This window comes from Aotus nancymaae, unplaced genomic scaffold, assembly GCF_030222135.1.
Source record: "Aotus nancymaae isolate 86718 unplaced genomic scaffold, 86718_ANA_hifiasm-v0.15.2.pri h1tg000053l, whole genome shotgun sequence".
Taxonomy (NCBI): domain Eukaryota; kingdom Metazoa; phylum Chordata; class Mammalia; order Primates; family Aotidae; genus Aotus; species Aotus nancymaae.
Window position 1 is genome coordinate 24,056,678 of NW_026988467.1, and position 18,154 is coordinate 24,074,831.

The 18,154-nt window shown below is 48.7% G+C and overlaps 1 pseudogene; it reads left to right on the top strand.

The window, feature by feature from the left end:
- The first annotated feature begins 15,909 nt into the window (after positions 1 to 15,909).
- On the top strand, positions 15,910 to 16,407 carry LOC105708413 (large ribosomal subunit protein uL11-like; annotated as a pseudogene).
- Positions 16,408 to 18,154: the final 1,747 nt, after the last annotated feature.

An 18,154-nucleotide genomic window follows, 5' to 3' on the forward strand; every position in this document is an offset into this window, starting at 1 on the left:
ACAAGTTAGCAAAGATACCTCATTTAGTTCTCTAGGGCAACTCTGTAAGGCAGTTATTACCCTCATTTTTGCAGAAGAGAAAACTGAGCCTTCCTGAAGTTGCATCACTTACCCAGGGTCCTCCAGGGAATGTGAAACAACCCCGGGACCCGAACCTGTATCTTTTGGCTTCCATTTCTGTATTTCTCCCTTTCAGGCCTGATATCAAATGAGAATGACTTCCCTCCCCTCTCCCCTCCCCTCTTTCCTCCCCCATCCCCTTGGCATTCCAGGAAAGGTCTTAAGGGTGCCAGGCCAGTCCCTCATCTCTCCCATCAACTTAGACCTGGTTACAGGCCACCCCCAGCTATTGTTAACCACCAGGGTTCCTGAGGAAAAATGGCACTAGGAGTGTACCCAAGCTGTTTCTGGGGTCCTAGGAGTCAGGAGGTGACAAGAGGGTGACAGATGGGTCAAGAACCTAAGCGGAATCTCAAATGAGGACACAGAGGCTCAGAGGAGGGCAGTGATACCACTGTGAGCCTTCAGCAGGGCTGCCTCCATGCCAGGACTTAAATCCAGGTTTCTCTGCTCTCAGAACAGGGCTCTTTTCACCACAGGATTGTTTTTCCCAGAAGAGCTGCCTTGGCTGTAATTCCCTCCCTGGAAACGAAGAAGGCCAAGAAGAGAGTGGGAGGGGAAGCAGCCTAAGACTTTAGAAGGGCAGAGACAGCCAAGGGGGTGGTGCCAGCAGGGCCCCGGTGCCATCCGAATTGGTGTCCTCCAGGCTCAAACTGGGACATGCGGTCTGACAACCAAGGACTATTTAAATCCTGGCTGTGGCTGTTGGGTGCTGGGAGGCAGCTGTGCAGAAGGCAGTGACTTTGGGGTTAGGCAGACCTGAGTCGGAGCACCGCCACTCTCTAGCTCTCTGAGCCTCACCTACTTCTTCCCTAAAATGATGACAAAAGGGCAGTTGTGAGGATTCAATGAGTTAATTATGGCATTAATGAGTCATGTGTATAAAGTGCCTTGTAGCTATTTATTCGTTTATGGATTCATCCATTTAATAAAAAATTATTAAGCACCTACCACATACGGGGCAGCCTGACAGTGCCACAGCTACAATGGTGAGCAAAACAGACTCAGACCCTCATGGAGCCTAAAGTCTGGGAAGGAAGAAAGTTGTTAATCAAATGATCAGACAAATCAAAAAACAGAAACTGAGATAAGGAAGCAGAAGTGCAACGTGTTTATGAGAGTGAATGTCAGGGGATGGGGTGGGGTCAAAGGAGGCTTTCCTGAAGAGACGGTGTCTGAGGTGAGTTGATGAATGGGGGTTCATTTACTCTTTTTTTTTTTCTTGGACCCAGGCTGCAACCCAGGATGGAGTGCAGTGATACAATCTTGGCTCACTGGAACCTCTGCCTCCCGGGTTCAAGTGATTTTGTGCCTCAGCCTCCTGAGGAGCTGGGATTACAAGCGTGTGCCACCACACCTGGCTAAATTTTGTAGTTTTAGTAGAGACAGGGTTTCTCCATGTTGCCAAGGCTGGTCTCAAACTCCTGATCTCAAGTGATCCACTTGCCTTGGCCTCCCAAAGTGCCGGGATTACAGGCATGAGCCACCACACCTGGCCTGGGGTTCATCCACTGTTGAATGAGCGAGAGGTTGGGAGAAGTGTTGTTGGCCAAGGGAAAGGGTGGGGAAAGGCATGGAAGCCAATGGGAGTGGTGGCAGTGGGAAGGAAGGGTGGAGCACTCAGGGCCTATGGGCCACCAGGGAACGTATCATGGTTGGTGATGAATGAGTAAGGGTGTTACATGGGAGGACATCCAGCTTTGAAAGTGGGGCTCGCCTGTAATCCCAGCAATTTGGGAGGCCAAGGTGGGAGAATCACTTGAGGCCAGGAGTACAACCTGGGCCACAAAGCAAGATCCCCATCTCATTTATTTAAAAACATAATAAATAAATCAATAAGAAAGTGGTGCTGTTCACCAAGGGTCTCTGTACTTTTCTGATAGTCCCTGAAATAATGCAAGCTTTGAAGCAAACCAACCTGGGTTTGAATCTTTGCTCTGCCACCTCACCGAGGATTGTGTGACCTGAACAGTCACTGAACCTCACTGTGTCTCAGCTACTCTTCTAAGGAATGGGGATAATAATAGAGAGTCATAAGGTGGGGGTGAGGATTTAATGGGAAATGTATGTAAAGTATCTGGCATATAAAAGTCTCTCTCCATAAACAATGCTTGGTCTTCCCAGCATGGAGGAAAGTGAGCCTGAGGCAGCAGTCGGAGCAGATGGTTTAGGTTCAAGCTGATACAGACATCCATGAACTGGACAAGTTGTCATCTGAACTTTAAATTTTTTTTTTATTTGAGATGGAGTCTGGCTCTTGTTGCCCAGGCTGGACTGCAATAGTGCAATCTCGGTTCACCACAACCTTCACCTCCCAGGTTCAAGTGATTCTCCCACCTCAGCCTCCCAAGTATATAGGATTTTAATTTGTCACCCAGGCTGGCATGCAGTGGCGCAATCATTGCACATTGTAGCCTTATGCTCCTGGGCTCAAGCAATCCTTCCACCTCAGCCCCCAAGTAGCTGGGACTACAGGCGCATGCCACTATGCCGGGCTAATATTTTTTGTTTTGTGTTTTAGAGATAAAGTCTCCCTATGTTGCCCAGCTGGGTCTCAAACCCCTGGGCTCAAATGATCCACCCACCTCGGCCTCCCAGAGTACTAGGATTACAGGCATGAGCCACTGTGCCCAGCCTGAATTGTCATAGGAGACTTTGGAGCCAGACAAGCCTGGATTTGAATCTATTATACCTGAGGTATAATAATAGTGGTATACTATTATACCACTTCCTAGCTGTGTGACATTGGGCAGGTGACTTCACCTCTCTGAGCCTCAGTTTCCTTATCCATAAAATGAAAATCATAATTGTTTTTATTTATTTAATAATTTTTTTTTTTGAGACACAGTTTCACTCTTGTTGCCCTGGTTGGAGTGCAATGGCGCGATCTCCGCTCACTGCAACCTCTGCCTCCCAGGTTCAAGCGATTCTCCTGCCTCAGCCTCCCTAGTAGCTGGGATTACAGGTGCCTGCCACCAATCCCAGCTATTTATTTAAAAATTTTTAGCTGGGCGCAGTGGCTCACACCTGTAATCCCAGCACTTTGAGAGGCCAAGGCATGCAGATTACGAGGTCAAGAGATTGAGACCATCCTGGCCAACACAGTGAAACCCGGTCTCTACTAAAATACAAAAATTAGCTGGGTGTGGTGGTGTGCACCTTTAGTCCCAGCTACTTGGGAGGCTGAGGCAGGAGAATTGCTTGAAGCCGGAAGGCGTTGGTTGCAGTGAGCCGAGATCACGCCACTGCACTCCAGCCTGCCGCCTGGCGAAAAAGCAAGACTCTGTCTCAAAAAATACATATATAATAATAATTTTTAAAAATAGAGATGAGGGCCGGGCGCGGTGGCTCACGCCTATAATCCCAGCACTTTGGGAGGCTGAGGCGGGTGGATCACGAGTTCAAGAGATCGAGACCATCCTGGTCAACATGGTGAAACTCCGTCTCTACTAAAAATACAAAAATTAGCTGGGCGTGGTGGTGCGCGCCTGTAGTCGCAGCTACTCCAGAGGCTGAGGCAGGAGAATTGCTTGAACCCAGGAGGCGGAGGTTGCAGTGAGCTGAGATAGCGCCACTGCACTCCAGCCTGGCGCCTGGCGACGGAGCAAGACTCTGTCTTACTCTCCAAAAAAAAAAAAAATAGAGATGGGGTCCTGCTGTCTAGGACAGGCTGGTCTAGGACTCCTGGACTCAGCACCTCAGCCTCCCAAAGTGCTGGGATTACAGGCGTGAGCCACCCGTCCTGGCTATAATTGTTTTTATTTCTCAGATCTGTTCAGATTAAATGTGATCATAAATGTGAAACAGTTAGCACAGTGATTTCTTGAAGGTTGTCCAAAAATAAGAGCCTTAGTTTTTTCTTTTAGGCAATGCAGATAAAGCAGTTGCTTTCAGAGTGGGAGGTGGTATTGTGCATTTAGTGGTAATATTAATAAGGACCAACATTTAGTGAGCATTTGCTATGTGCCAGGAATGTGCGAATTGCTTTACATGCATTAACTCATCAATCCTCATATCAGTCCTATGAATTATTTATTTATTTATTTATTTATTTATTGAGACACAGTCTCGCTCTGTCATCCAAGCTGGAGTGCAGTGACACGATCTTGGCTCACTGCAACCTCTGCTTCCCCAGTTCAAGCGATTCTCCTGCCTCAGCCTCCCGAGTAGCTGGAATTACAGGGGTGCACCACCACATCTAGCTAATTTTTGTATTTTTGGTAGACACAGGATTTCACCATGTTGGCCAGGCTGTTCTTGAACTCCAAACCTCAAGTGATCTGCCCGCCTCGGCCTCCCAAAGTGCTGGGATTACAGGCGTGAGCCACTGTGCCTGACCTTAGTCCTATAAATTAGGTCCTGTTATTATCATCCTCATTTTTAAAAATTTTTATTTATTTACTTTTTTTGAGATGGAATTTCGCTCTTGTTACCCAGGCTGGAGTGCAATGGCACGATCTCGGCTCACCGCAACCTCCGCCTCCTGGGTTCAGGCAATTCTCCTGCCTCAGCCTCTTGAGTAGCTGGGATTACAAGCAGGCGCCACCGTGCCCAGCTAATTTTTTGTGGTTTTAGTAGAGACGGGGTTTCACCATGTTGACCAGGATGGTCTCGATCTCTTGACCTCGTGATCCACCCGCCTCGGCCTCCCAAAGTGCTGGGATTACAGGCGTGAGCCACCGCACCTGGCCCATCATCCTCATTTTTTAATAAATGAGGTGAAGGAGCCAGGCATGGTAGCTCACACCTGTATTCCCAACACTTTGAGAGGCCAAGGCAGGGGATCACTTGAACCTGGGGTTCAAGACCAGCTTGGGTGACATGATGAAACCCTGTCTCTACCAAAAATACAAAAATTAGCCAGTTTCATAACCTAGGCTCAAAATAAATATATAGAAAAAAAATTTAAAAAACAACAAATGAGGTAAAGGAAGCACAGATAGGTTAACTGACTTGCCCAAGGGTGCTCCCCAGTTAGGAAGCAACACAGGGAGAATTCGAACCCAGCCATGGAACTTGAGAGGGGTTACTACCCCTGAGGGACAGGCTTTCCCTCTTCTTCCCAAGGAGTTAAAGGTGTCACCCAGAGCACTGAAATTATTCACTACCTGTAGCAAGTCCTCAAGTTCCAAAGGCCAACCCCTATTCCTTTTCTATGAATTCTAAAAAGGAACCCCTGCCTGTTCCCTGAACAGACAGTCTTCCTCCGCAAGGGGAAGCAAGAAGACGTTTGAAGTCCCCGGAATATTGCTGCTGAATGGCATAATCTTGGCCAGGTCACACACTCTCTCTGAGCCTCAGTTTCCTTATCTAGGAAATAGGGATAGCACCTCTGTGTACAAAGCTGTTGTGAGGAGAAGAAATAGGCCCTGCATAAACTCTACAGTGCAGTCCACACAAGAGTTCCTCTCATTGTTGCTATGGGGACGGTGAGCACTTTGGGAAAGCTGCCCAAGTCAGTATAGCAGGCCAATTGCCATCTCTGGAAACAGATCTGGGTTCGAGTCTCATATCTGTCTTTTATGCTCTGTCTTACCTTGGACAAGTTATGAAACCTGACTGAGGTTGGGCACAGTGGCTCATGCCTGTAATCCCAGCACTTTGAGAGGTCGACGTGGGCGGATCACCTGAGATCAGGAGTTCAAAACCAGCTTGGCCAATGTGATGAAACTCCATCTCTACTAAAAATACAAAAATTAGCTGGGCATGGTGGTGGGCGCTTGTAATCCCAGTTACTCGGGAGGCTGAGGCAGGAGGATTGCTTGAACCGGTGAGGCAGAGGTTGCAGTGAGCAGAGATCACATCACTGCACTCCACCCTGGGCAACAGAATGAAACTCTGCCCCCAACCCCCGCAAAAACAAACAAACAAACAAAAACCTGGCTGAGCCTCAGTTTTCTAATCTATAAAATGGAGTGAATAAAACTAGTCTTATGGAGCTGGAGAGAAAATACAAATACAATGAGAGAATGCATTAAAAAGCTGTGAGCCAGCACTGGGTACAGAACTGACAGAGTGCAGTCAGCTAAGGAATTCTAGGGGGAGCAACAAAGCGCAGGGACCAGGAAGAATCACCCCTCCGCTCTCCCCCATCCTCATCTGAGGGGAGAAGGGTGGAGAGCACTGTACTCAGATCCCAGAATGGTCTCCAGGTCACCCCACTTCCTCTGGCATCCTGAGCTCTTGCTGGGTCCACAGTCTCTCTCTCTCTCTCTCTTTCTCTCGTCAAACAAGTTCTTCTCCACTGAGCAATCCCAGGGGGCCCCGAACCTCGGTTCCAGCCAAGCTCGCAGGCTTTCCCCACCTCCACATCCTTAATCTGCAGCCTTTGCATTTGCCATTCCTTCCACCTGGAATGCTCTCTCCTCCCTGAGCGCCTTTGATGGGGAAGAGGGGGTTGCTGAGGGGAAGGATCTGGAATGATGCTCCCCCACCTCCTCATTTCCCTCCCCTGCATCCCCCACACTGCATGCCTGACCTCCCCCCTCCCAGCGTGGGGGACGGAGGCAGTGCTGGGTTGGGGAGGAAACGGGGTGGGGGCGGGGGTATTCAGGGAAGGGCCCTCTGTGGGGTTTTTCACCTGCTTAGAAGAGGCAGACGGAAATGAAAGCTCTGGAAAAAACGCCTGCTGCTCTGCTTCCGAGGCCCCAGCTCGGTGAAGCCTCCCTGCCTTCCCACTATGCCATTTCCTCCTCCTCCTCCTCCTCCTCCTCCTTCAGGCAGGTGCCACAGTTAGGGAACATGGTGGGGGGTGGTGGCAGGGCCAGAGAGACCTAAGTTCAAATCCCATTCCTACCACTTACCTAGCAAGTGACCTTAGCAAGCTGCCTGGCCTGTTTACACCTCATTTCTTTGTAAAAGGGGACAATAATCCCTGTCTCTCAGGCTGCTGTGAGGACCACGTGAGATGGCAGATACAAGTGCCTGGCAGGACCCAAGTGTTCCGCGATTGAGATAACAGTAATAGCAAATACACAGTGCCCATGTGTACCTGGCACAGCTCTCAGCACCTTGCATATATTCATCTATTTAACTCCTGATGCAGTAGAGACTATTACTAACCCCAGTTTGCAGATGAGGAAACTGAGGCACAAGGAGATTTCTATAACTTGCACATGCTCACACAGGCAGTAAGGGGTAGAGCTTAATCTGTGCTCTTACTCCTCATCACTATGGCACACTTAGTGATAGTTGCCGCTGCTGCTGCTGATGATTATGACTTTTTTTTTTTTTTTTTTGAGACGGAGTTTCGCTCTTGTTACCCAGGCTGGAGTGCTGTGGCACAATCTCGGTTCATTGCAACCTCTCCCTCCTGGGTTCAAGTGATTCTCCTGCCTCAGCCTCCCAGTAGCTAGGATTACAGACGCCTGCCACCACGCTCAGCTAATTTTTGTATTTTTTGAAGAGATGGGGTTTTACCATGTTGGCCATGCTGGTCTCAAACTCCTGACCTTGTGATCTGCCTGCCTCGGCCTCCCAAAGTGCTGGGATTACCGGTGTGAGCCACCATGCCCAGTCTGTTTTTAACGGTACTATGCCCTCAGTAAGTACCTGTTATTCTCTTTCCTCCTACCTTCAAAATCCTGCCTGAATTTTAAATTTATTTTTAGTTTTTATTTTTTTTGAGACCAGGTCTCACTGTGTCACCAGACTGGAGTGCAATGGTGCTATCTCAACTCACTGCAGCCTCTACCTCCTGGACTCAAGTAATTTTCCCACCTCAGCCTCCAAGTAGCTGGGACTACAGGTGCATGCCACCATGCTCGGCTAATATTTATTTATTTATTTATTGTAGAGACGGGGTTTCACCACATTGCCCAGGCTAGTCCTCTTTTTCTTTTTTAATAGAGATAGGGGGTTCTTGCTATATTGGCCACGTTGGTCATGAACTTTTTTTTTTTTTTTTGAGACAGAATTTTGCTTTTGTTACCCAGGCTGGAGTGCAATGGCGCAATCTCGGCTCACCGCAACCTCTGCCTCCTGGGTTCAGGCAATTCTCCCGCCTCAGCCTCCTGAGTAGCTGGGATTACAGGCACGCACCACCATGCCCAGCTAATTTTTTGTATTTTTAGTAGAGACGGGGTTTCACCATGTTGACCAGGCTGGTCTCGATCTCTTGACCTCGTGATCCACCCGCCTCGGCCTCCCAAAGTGCTGGGATTACAGGCGTGAGCCACCGCGCCCAGCCACTTTTGGTTTTTTATTTGAGACAGAGTCTCATTCTGTTGCCAGGCTGGAGTGCAGTGGTGCAATCTTGGCTCACTGCAACCTCCACCTCCTGGGTTCAAGTGATTCTCCTGCCTCAGCCTTCCGAGTAACTGGGATTCAGGCGTGTGCCACCATGCCCCGCTAATTTTTTGTATTTTAGTAGAGACGGGTTTCACCATGCTAGCCAGGATGATCTCAATCTCCTGACCTCTTGATCTGCCTGCCTTAGCTTCCCAAAGTGCTGGGATTCCAGACATGAGCCACCGTGCCAGGCCCCAAAGTGCTAGTATTACAAACGTGAGCCACCATGCCCGGCCTCCCAGGCTTGTCTTGAACTCCTAAGCACAAGGAATCTGCCCACCTTGGCCTCCCAAAGTGCTAGGATTACAGGTAGGAGCCACTGCACCCAGCCCAAAATTCTGCCTGAATTTTCCCTCCTTTGTGACATCTTCCAGTCTATTAATTTAATAAGGATATATTATTAAATATCTGCCTGCCCTGGCCAGGCTTGTGCAGGGCACTCGGGATATAGAGATCAATTCACTCAGACTCAGCCTTTGAGTGTCTCCCAATCTGATGAGGGAGGAGATATACATAAAAATTACAATAAAAGAGGAGACACTCTTTGCAGTAGGAGCTATGAGCTCACAGAAGCAGAGAACTTAACTGGGAGATTGGGCAGGCTTACAGAAGAGGGACCATTTGAAAGGGGTTTTGAAGGGTGAGTAGGAGTTTCTCAGGGAGAATTAGGAAGTAGGACCAGATCTACCCTGCAAAGGGCACTGAATAAAAAAAGCCTGGAGAATTAAAACCCTAGGAGAAAACCTAGGCAATACCATTCAGGACATAGGCATGAGCAAAGACTTCATGACAAAAACGCCAAAAGCAATTGCAACAAAAGCCAGAATTGGCAAATGGGATCTAATTAAACTAAAGAGCTTCTGCACAGCAAAAGAAACTATCATCAGAGTGAACAGGCAACCTACAGAATGGGAGAAAATTTTTTCAATCTACTGATCTGACGAAGGTCTAATATCCAGAATCTACAAGGAACTTAAACATATTTACAAGAAAAAAAAAACCCCATTAAAAAGTGAGTTAACAATATGAATACTTCTCAGAAAAAGTATTTACGTGGCTAAGAAACATATGAAAAAAAGCTCAACATTGCTGGCCATCAGAAAAATGCAAATCAAAACCACAATGAGATACCATCTTACGCATCAGAATGGCGGTTATTAGAAAGTCAGGAGACAATAGATGCTGGTGAGGCTGTGGAGAAACAGGAATGCTTTTACACTGTTGGTGAGAATGTTAATTAGTTCAACCATTGTGGAAGACAGTATGGCAATTCCTCAAGGATCTAGAACCAGAAATACCATTTGACCCAGCAATCCCATTACTGGGTATATACCCAAAGGAATATAAATCATTTTCCTATAAAGACACATGCACACGGCCGAGCATAGTGGCTCACGCCTATAATCCAAGCACTTTGGAGGCCAAGGCGGGCAGATCACCTGAGGTCGGGAGTTCAAGACCAGCCTGACTAACATGGTGAAACCCCGTCTTTAAAAAATATATATATATACACATATATAAAAAGACACATGCACACATATGTTCATTGCAGCACTATTTACAATAGCAAAGACATGGAACCAACCAAAATGCCCATCAGTGATAGACTGGATAAAGAAAATGTGGCACATATACACCAGGGAATACTATGCAGCCATAAAAAGGAATGAGATCATGTCCTTTGTGGGGACATGGATGAAGCTGGCAGCCATCCATCATCCTCAGCAAACTAACACAGGAACAGAAAACCGAACACTGCATGTTCTCACTCATAAATGGGAGTTGAACATTGAGAACACATCGACACAGACAGGGGACAGCACACGCCTGTTGGGGGGTAGGGGGTATGGGGAGGGAATTTAAAGGACAGGTCAACAGGTGCAGCAAACCACCATGGCATACATATACCTACATAACAAACCTGCACGTTCTGCACAGGTATCCACCTTTGTTTGAAGAAAGCACTTTTTTTTTATGAAGGCTGGAGAGTAACATGTCTTGGGTCAGTTTTATGTTAGATTTCATACTAGGCATTGCAGGTATAGAAGCAGAAAAATATTAGGACCTCAGGGAGCTTACAGACTTGGGGTAAGGGGATGGAAAGTAATAAGTAAAATAAAAATATGGATATAAAAAATCCGTAGGGGACTAGGTTTGGCAGCTCACACCTGCAGTCCCAACACATAGTGAGAATCCCATCTATCTCTCTCTCTATATATATATAGTCAAAAAAAGAGGGACTTCGGGGGCACCAAGAAGAGACCTCAGCCAGTCTGGAGGAGTCAGTAAAGGCTTCCTAGAGGAGTAGTTGATATCTAGGCTGAGACTTAAAGACCAGAGCCAGATCGTGTCACCTAGTGCCGTACCAGCCTAGGGATACATTCACTGTAAAAACAAAACTCACCAGAAAATAAGACTAACGAACTCCAATAAAGTTCTGAATTTTCCCATGAACACTATTTCAGTGGGTTTTTTGTTTGTTTGTTTCATTCAGACAAAGTCTCATTCTGTCACCCAGGCTAGAGTGAGTGCAGTGGCGCCATCTCAGCTCACTGCAACCCCCACCTTCTGGGTTCAAGCGATTCTCCTGCCTCAGCCTCCAGAGTACCAGGGATTATAGGCGCCCACCACCATACCTGGTTAATTTTGTTGCTGTTGTTGTTGTTGTTGTTTTGAGACAGAGTTTCTCTCTGTTGCCCAGGCTGGAGTGCAGTGTTGTAATCTTGGCTCACCACAACCTCCGCCTCCTGGGTTCAAGCAATTCTCCTGCCTCAGCCTCTGGAGTAGCTGGGACTACAGGTGCATGCCACCATGCCCAGCTAATTTTTGTGTTTTTAGTAGAGACAGGGTTTCACTATGTTGGCCAGGCTGGTCTCAAACTTCTGACCTTGTAATCCGCCCACCTCAGCCTCCCAAAGTGCTGGGATTACAGGCATGAGCGCCTGGCATAAGTTTTGTATTTTTAGTAAAGATGGGGTTTCACCATGTTGGCCAGACTGGTCTCAAACTCCTGACCTCAGATGATCGGCCTGCCTCAGCTTCCCAAAGTGCTGGGATTACAGGCATGAGCCACTGCACCCAGCCTATTTCAGTGGTTTAAAAAAATTATTGAATGTAAAATTATTTGGAAAAAAAAAAGTCTTGAATATTCCTGCTTTGCTGGGCTCTGAACACATGCGTTTCTGCTCCTTGGGTAATCTGGCAAGGGAACAGGTCTGAGACAGTCAGCCAGGAAAGGCAGGCAGGTGGCTAGAATTTCATGTGCAAAGGCCCTGAGGCAAGAGAAAAAATGATGGCTCATTGGAGGAAAAGGACATCCTTTAATGAAGGCTGGTGAATGGGGAGAGGTGGAGATGGAGGATTGGACTGGATTCTGGGGGTGCTGGGGAGGCATGGCAGGGTTTTAACAGAGATGTGTCACAATCAAATGTCCCTTTTGCAAGATCCCTCTGAATATTTTGAGAGACCAATTTATGGTTTGAATTTATTCATTCAAGAAGCACCCCAACATACCTCCTGTGTATCAGGCACGGACCCAGGCACTGTGACTACAACAGATAATTAGGGGTTCCTCAGACAGGACAAAGGGCAGGACACTGAGTGCTGCCACCTCTACAGAGGGGTCTGATGGATAAAGACAAAGTGTGAAAGTGTATGACTTTCACAAAAAAAGAAAGCCAAGCCCTGTGTGGGGTGACGGGGTGCAGGGATGGGAGGCGGCACTCCGGGAGCTGGCACAGGACAGGACAGTGATTCCGAAGACAGAGGATAAAGGAACAAGAGCAGGAAGAGAGGGGATGGGTTAGGGGTGAAAAATTCAGATCCTATAACCTCCATAGAAGGTGGCCAAGTAGGCAGGGGGGCAAAGTCCCAGCCAAGCCCCTCAGCACCCCCATGTTTTCCCAGCCCTGCCGAGCCCTGCAGCTCCTCTCCTCCTGGCTCCAAAAGCCAGACCAAACCCTGGAGAACAGAGGCGGGTGAGGAGGGGGCGGGTGGGGGACAAGCCCAGGCCTCTCACCCCAGCAGAGCCTGCCTTCCCAGTGCCTGGGGCCAACCCAGCTGAGAAGCCAGAGGTTACAGGGAAAGGATTAAGGAGTTGCTTGCTTTTTAACCCAAACCCTGCTGTATTTCTCTCTCTTTCTCTCAATTTCTCTCTCTCTCTTTTTTTTTTTTTTAAAGAAAAATGTTCCTGTACACGCACCCGGAGGCTTTTGCAGGAGGCGGCTGTTGGAGAGCTGGAAAAACAAGCCAAGAAACAAGAGAGAGGAAAAAGACCACGCCTCGCCTGGCAGATTCCTAATGGCCCAGGAGACCTGAGGCTTTACAGTGGGAGGCCGGTGGGGGCTGGCTCGGGTGGGAGGGAAGGGCAGGCCGAAGGACAGCCACTTGCTGGCTGGTGACCTTGGGCGGGATACTGCCTGCTTCCCTCTGGTGAGAATGGGGAGGAGGGAGGCAGGGGCAGGCCTGGCCGGCTGAGGTCACAGGAAGGCCCCTTCCAGCCTGAAACGCGATCTCGGGATGTGGGGCCTGCCAACCTGCAGCGACCCTGGGCCAGCAGAGATGAAAGGCTGTCTGTCCCCAGCTTCCGGACCCCCAAGGCCCCACTGCCTCAAACTTGGAGAGCAGCAGAGCTGTGCTGCCACTGGCTGGAGCCAGCTGCTGGGCTCCCCACCCCACCTTATGTCATCCAACCCTCCCTTCCCTGTTTTGCAGAGGACACTCAGGCCCAGAGAGGGTGGTGACCTGCCTGAGGTCACACAGCAAGTGGGAGGCTGAGCCAAGACTCACCACAAAGTCTTTGGACTCCAAGTCCAGGCCTCCTGCCTTTCCCAGAAACTTGGCTGCCTGGGGGCTTACCCTGGGGAGCTGGAGGGAACTAGGGCTGGGGAGGACAGTTAGGAGCTGTGTCTGTTTGAAGTCACAACTTGATGTTGACTAAAGTGCTTTTTTTTTTTCAAAGACAAAAAGAAAATTCCCAGCTCCTGCCATAAGCCTGGACTTGCTCACTGGCAGGGGAAGGAATGCAGCTCTGGCCACCACAGCTGCTGGTGGCCAGCTGCAGCCTCAGCCCCTGCTGCTCCCACCCCAGCCAGCAAAGGGACAAAGGCCTCTTCTCAGGCCTGTCCTCTCCAGCCCCCTGGATCAGCTGGCAGAACACTGACCTAGCGCCTCCTCTGTCACAGAGCTGCTAAGTCATTGTTCCTCCCTGGGCCTTAGTGCCCTTTCTGTAAAATGGGGGCATAGTATCTGCCTGATCTACTTCTCAGCACTGTTTTGAGGCTCCAAGTAAAGTTCCAGAAACACAAAGCAAGCTCTCAGCGCCTCCTTCCACCCGCGGGTCTGCCTTCTCACTGTCCCCTCTGCCTTGAATGCCCCTCCCTCCCTCATGCTTTCCCTGGCCAGCCCCAAATCGCTCAGCTCAGCTCAGCTCAGCAGGACCATCGCCTGCTCTGAAACCTTCCCTCACCTCTAGCTGGAGACACCTTCAGAAGAAAAAAAGACAGCAGTGCGGTATTTATCATGGTTGAACATAATTTAATAATTGGCCAGTGTGGGGCCTCAGGCCTGTAATCCCAACACTTTGGAAAGCTGAGGTGGGAAGATTACTAGAAGCCAGGTGTTCGAGACCAGCCTGGGCAACAGGGCAGAACCCTGTCTGTACAAAAAATAAATTAGCCGGCCATGGTGGCATACACCTGTAGTCCCTGCTATCCGAGAGGCTGAGGTGGTAGGATGGATTGAGCCTGGGAGGTCGAGGAGGATGCAGTGAGCTGTAATTGCACCACTGAACTCCAGCCTAGGTGACAGAGTGAGGCCCTGTCTCACTCATAAAAATAAAAATAAATATGAATTAAATAGGCTAGGCATGGTAGCTCACATCTGTAATCCCAGAACTTTGGGAGGCTGAGGCAGGCAGATCACCTGAGGCCAGGAGTTCGAGACCAGCCTGGCTAACATGGTGAAACTTCGTCTCTACTAAAAATACAAAAAATAGCCAGGCATGATGTCACACGCCTGTAGTCTCAGCTACTCAGAAGACTGAAGCAGGAGAATAGCTTGAACCCAGGAGGCAGAGGTTGCAGCAAGCTACGATTGCACCCCTGTACTCCAGCCTGGGTGACAGAGCAAGACTCTGTCTCAAAAAAAATTTAATAATAAATTAAATAATTAATTGTGCAATTGGATCCTCACTAAAATGTGAACTCTAATAATAGCTCATGTCAAATGCTGACCCAGGGACCAGGACTTTACATTTAACCCATTTAATCTGCATGGTAAGTATTGTTAGTATCGCCATCTTGCAGATGAGGAAACAGACAATGAGAGGTTCACTCACTCACCTGAAGTCACAGCAACTTGGAGGCTGAGCCAGGACTCAGCACAAATGAGTTGTAAAATCAGGATTCAAATGCAGACTCCTGGCTATACCCATTACCTCACTAATGACACAGGTTTAGTTTGCGCCCTGACGTATCCCCAGCTCTTGGCACTGCATCTGGCATACGGTAGGTGCTCCATATATGTTAGATAAATACATACACAAATAGGTGATGAGTATAAATGAGTATTTGGGGCCGGGTGCGGTGGCTCACGCCTATAATCCCAGCACTTTGGGAGGCCAAGGCAAATGGATCATGAGGTCAGGTGTTTGAGACCAACCTGACCAACGTGGTGAAACCCTGTCTCTACTAAAAACTGCAAAAATTAGCTGAGCGTGGTGGCACACCTGTAATCCCAGCTACTCAGGCGGCTGAGGTGGGAGAATCACTTGAACCTGGGAGGCGGAGTTTGCAGTGAGCCGAGACTGTGCCACTGTACTCCATCCTGGGCAACAGAGCGAGACTCCATCTCAAAAAAAAAAAGTATTTGGAGAAGAATAAAGCACCTTTCAGGAGTGAGTTTTGCAGATGCCACATGTGGGGCTGAGTCATGGTAGGGGACTAAGGGAGACCAATGTGTTGTTAAAAACTAATTACTGGGGCTGGACACAGTGGCTTATGCCTGACATCCCAGCACTTTAGGAGGCCAAGGCAGGAGGATTGCTTGAGTGCCTGACATCCCAGCACTTTAGGAGGCCAAGGCAGGAGGATTGCTTGAGCCCAGGAGTTCAATACCAACCTGGGCAACATAGGGAGACCCCATCTCTCATGTTGACCAGGCTGGTCTTGAACTCCTGACCTCAAATGATCGGCCTGCCTTGGCCTCCCCAAGTGCTGGGATTACAGGTATGAACCACTGTGCCCGGACTTTTTTTTTTTTTTTTTTTTTTAAGACAGGGTCTCAGTCTTGCATGGGCTGGAGTATCTTGGCACGATCAGGGTTCACTGTAGCCTCAAACTTCCCAGGGTCCCACCTCAGTCTCCTGAGTAGCTGGAACTACAGGTGTGTGCTACCACGCCTGGCCTGTGAGACCCCATCTCTAAAATAATTTTTAAAATTAGCTAAGGCCGTCTTCGGTCGTCCGGAATCCGGGTTCATCTGACACCAGCCGCCTCCACCATGCCACCGAAGTTCTACCCCAACGAGATCAAAGTCGTATACCTGAGGTGCACCAGGGGTGAAGTCGGCGCCACTTCTGCACTGGCACCCAAGATCGTGCCCCTGGGTCTGTCTCCAAAAAAGGTTGGTGATGACATTGCCAAGGCAATGGGTGACTAGAAGGGCCTGAGGGTTATGGTGAAACTGACCATTCAGAACAGATAGGCCCAGATTGAGGTGGTGCCTTCTGCCTCTGCCCTGATCATCAAAGCCCTCAAGGAACCACCAAGAGACAGAAAGAAACAGAAAAACATTAAACACAGTGGGAATCTCACTTTCAATGAGATTGTCAACATTGCTCGACAGATGCGGCACCGATCTTTAGCCAGAGAACTCTCTGGAACCATCAAAGAGATCCTGGGGACTGCCCAGTCTGTGGGCTGTAATGTTGATGGCCGCCACCCTCATGACATCATAGATGACATCAACAGTGGTGCTGTGGAATGCCCAGCTAGTTAAAAGCACAAAGCAAAATATTTCAACAAAGGTCATTTAACAACTGGTTAAAAAAAAAAATTAGCTAAGGCCAAGTGTGGTGCTTATGCCTATAATCTGAGCACTTTGGGAGGCCAAGGTAGATAGATCGCTTGAGCCCAGGAGTTCCAGACCAACCTGGGTAATGTGGCGGGACCCCATCTCTACAAAAAATACAAAAAATGAGCTGAGCATGGTGGAGCACACCTGTAGTCTCAGCTACTCAGGAGGCTGAGGTGGGAGAATCACCTGAGCCTGGGGAGAAGTCGAGGCTGCAGTGAGCCCGGATAGCGCCACTGCACTCCAGCCTGTGAGCCTGGGAGACAGAGTGAGACCCTGTCTCAAAAAACAAAAACAAACAAACAAAAAAACCCACAAAACCTAACTACTGGGTTTCCTTTTGGAGCACACAGGCCAAAAGCCTGAGACATCAGCTTGGACTCCTCTCTCCACTCGTCTACTGGAACCAATCAGTCCCCAGGTTCTGCTTGGCTTCTCCCAGATGCATCCCTTCTTCTTCATCCCTCAACCCCCATCTTTCTCTTGGATTTTTGCAGCAACTCCCACACAGGTTTATCTGCCTCTAATTTTTTCTCTTCTAAGTGGCCTCTGAAAACAGAAAGCTAATCGTAAGCATCATCTTTCTTTCTTTTATTTTTTTGGAGGCGGAGTCTCACCCTCTCACCCAGGCTGGAGTATAATGCCACAATCTCGGCTCACTGCAACCTCCACCTCCCGGGTTCAAACAATTCTCCTGCCTCAGTCTCCTGAGTAGCTGGGATTATAGGTGCGTGCCACCATGCCCGGCTAATTTTTTGTATCTTTAGTAGAGATGGGGTTTTACCATGTTGGCCAGGCTGGTCTCGATCTCCTGACCTTGTGATCCACCCGCCTCGGCCTCCCAAAGTGCTGGGATTACAGATGTGAGCCACCATACCCAGCTAAGTATCATCTTTGTTTACCCTACACTCCTATTAGTGAACCTCCGATGGCCCCCCCATTGCTCTCTGGATAAAGCCCACACTCTTCATCAAGGCTCCCTCAACCCAACCCTGGCCTACTCAGCCCTCCAGCCTCACCTCATGGCCCTCTGCTCCTGTCACCACATGTCCTTTGCCGAGGCTACTCTAGGCGGTAGAAGTTAAGCTCATGGAAGCAGACAGCACTGGGTTGAAATCCCAGCTTTATCACTTACTACCTGTGTGATTTGAAAACAAATCAATTCCCCACTCAAAGCCTCAGCTGCCACATCTGGAGAATGGCCATAATTATACAATTTTACAAAGTCAAAAAAAATTTTTTTTACAAAGTCATCGTGACAATGAAATGTATACATAAGGTACTGAGCAAACGACCTGACGTTTCCGGTAGTCACTGTATTGTTGTACTTTCTGCTGCCACAAAGAGCACTTCTTCTTCTTTTTTTTTTTTTGAGGCAAAGTCTTGCTCTGTTGTCCAGGCCGGAGTGCAGTGGTGCTATCTTGGCTCACTGCAACTTCCACCTCCCTGGTTCAAGCAATTCTCCTGCCTCAGCCTCCCAAGTAGCTGGGATTACAGGCATGCGACACCACACCCGGTTAATTTTGTATTTTCGGTAGAGACTGGGTTTTACCATGTTGGTCAGGCTGGTCTCAAACTCCTGAACTCAGGTGATCCACCCGGCTCAGCCTCCCAAAGTGCTGGGATTACAGGCGTGAGCCACCACACCTGGCTCCTTTTTTTTTTTTTTTTT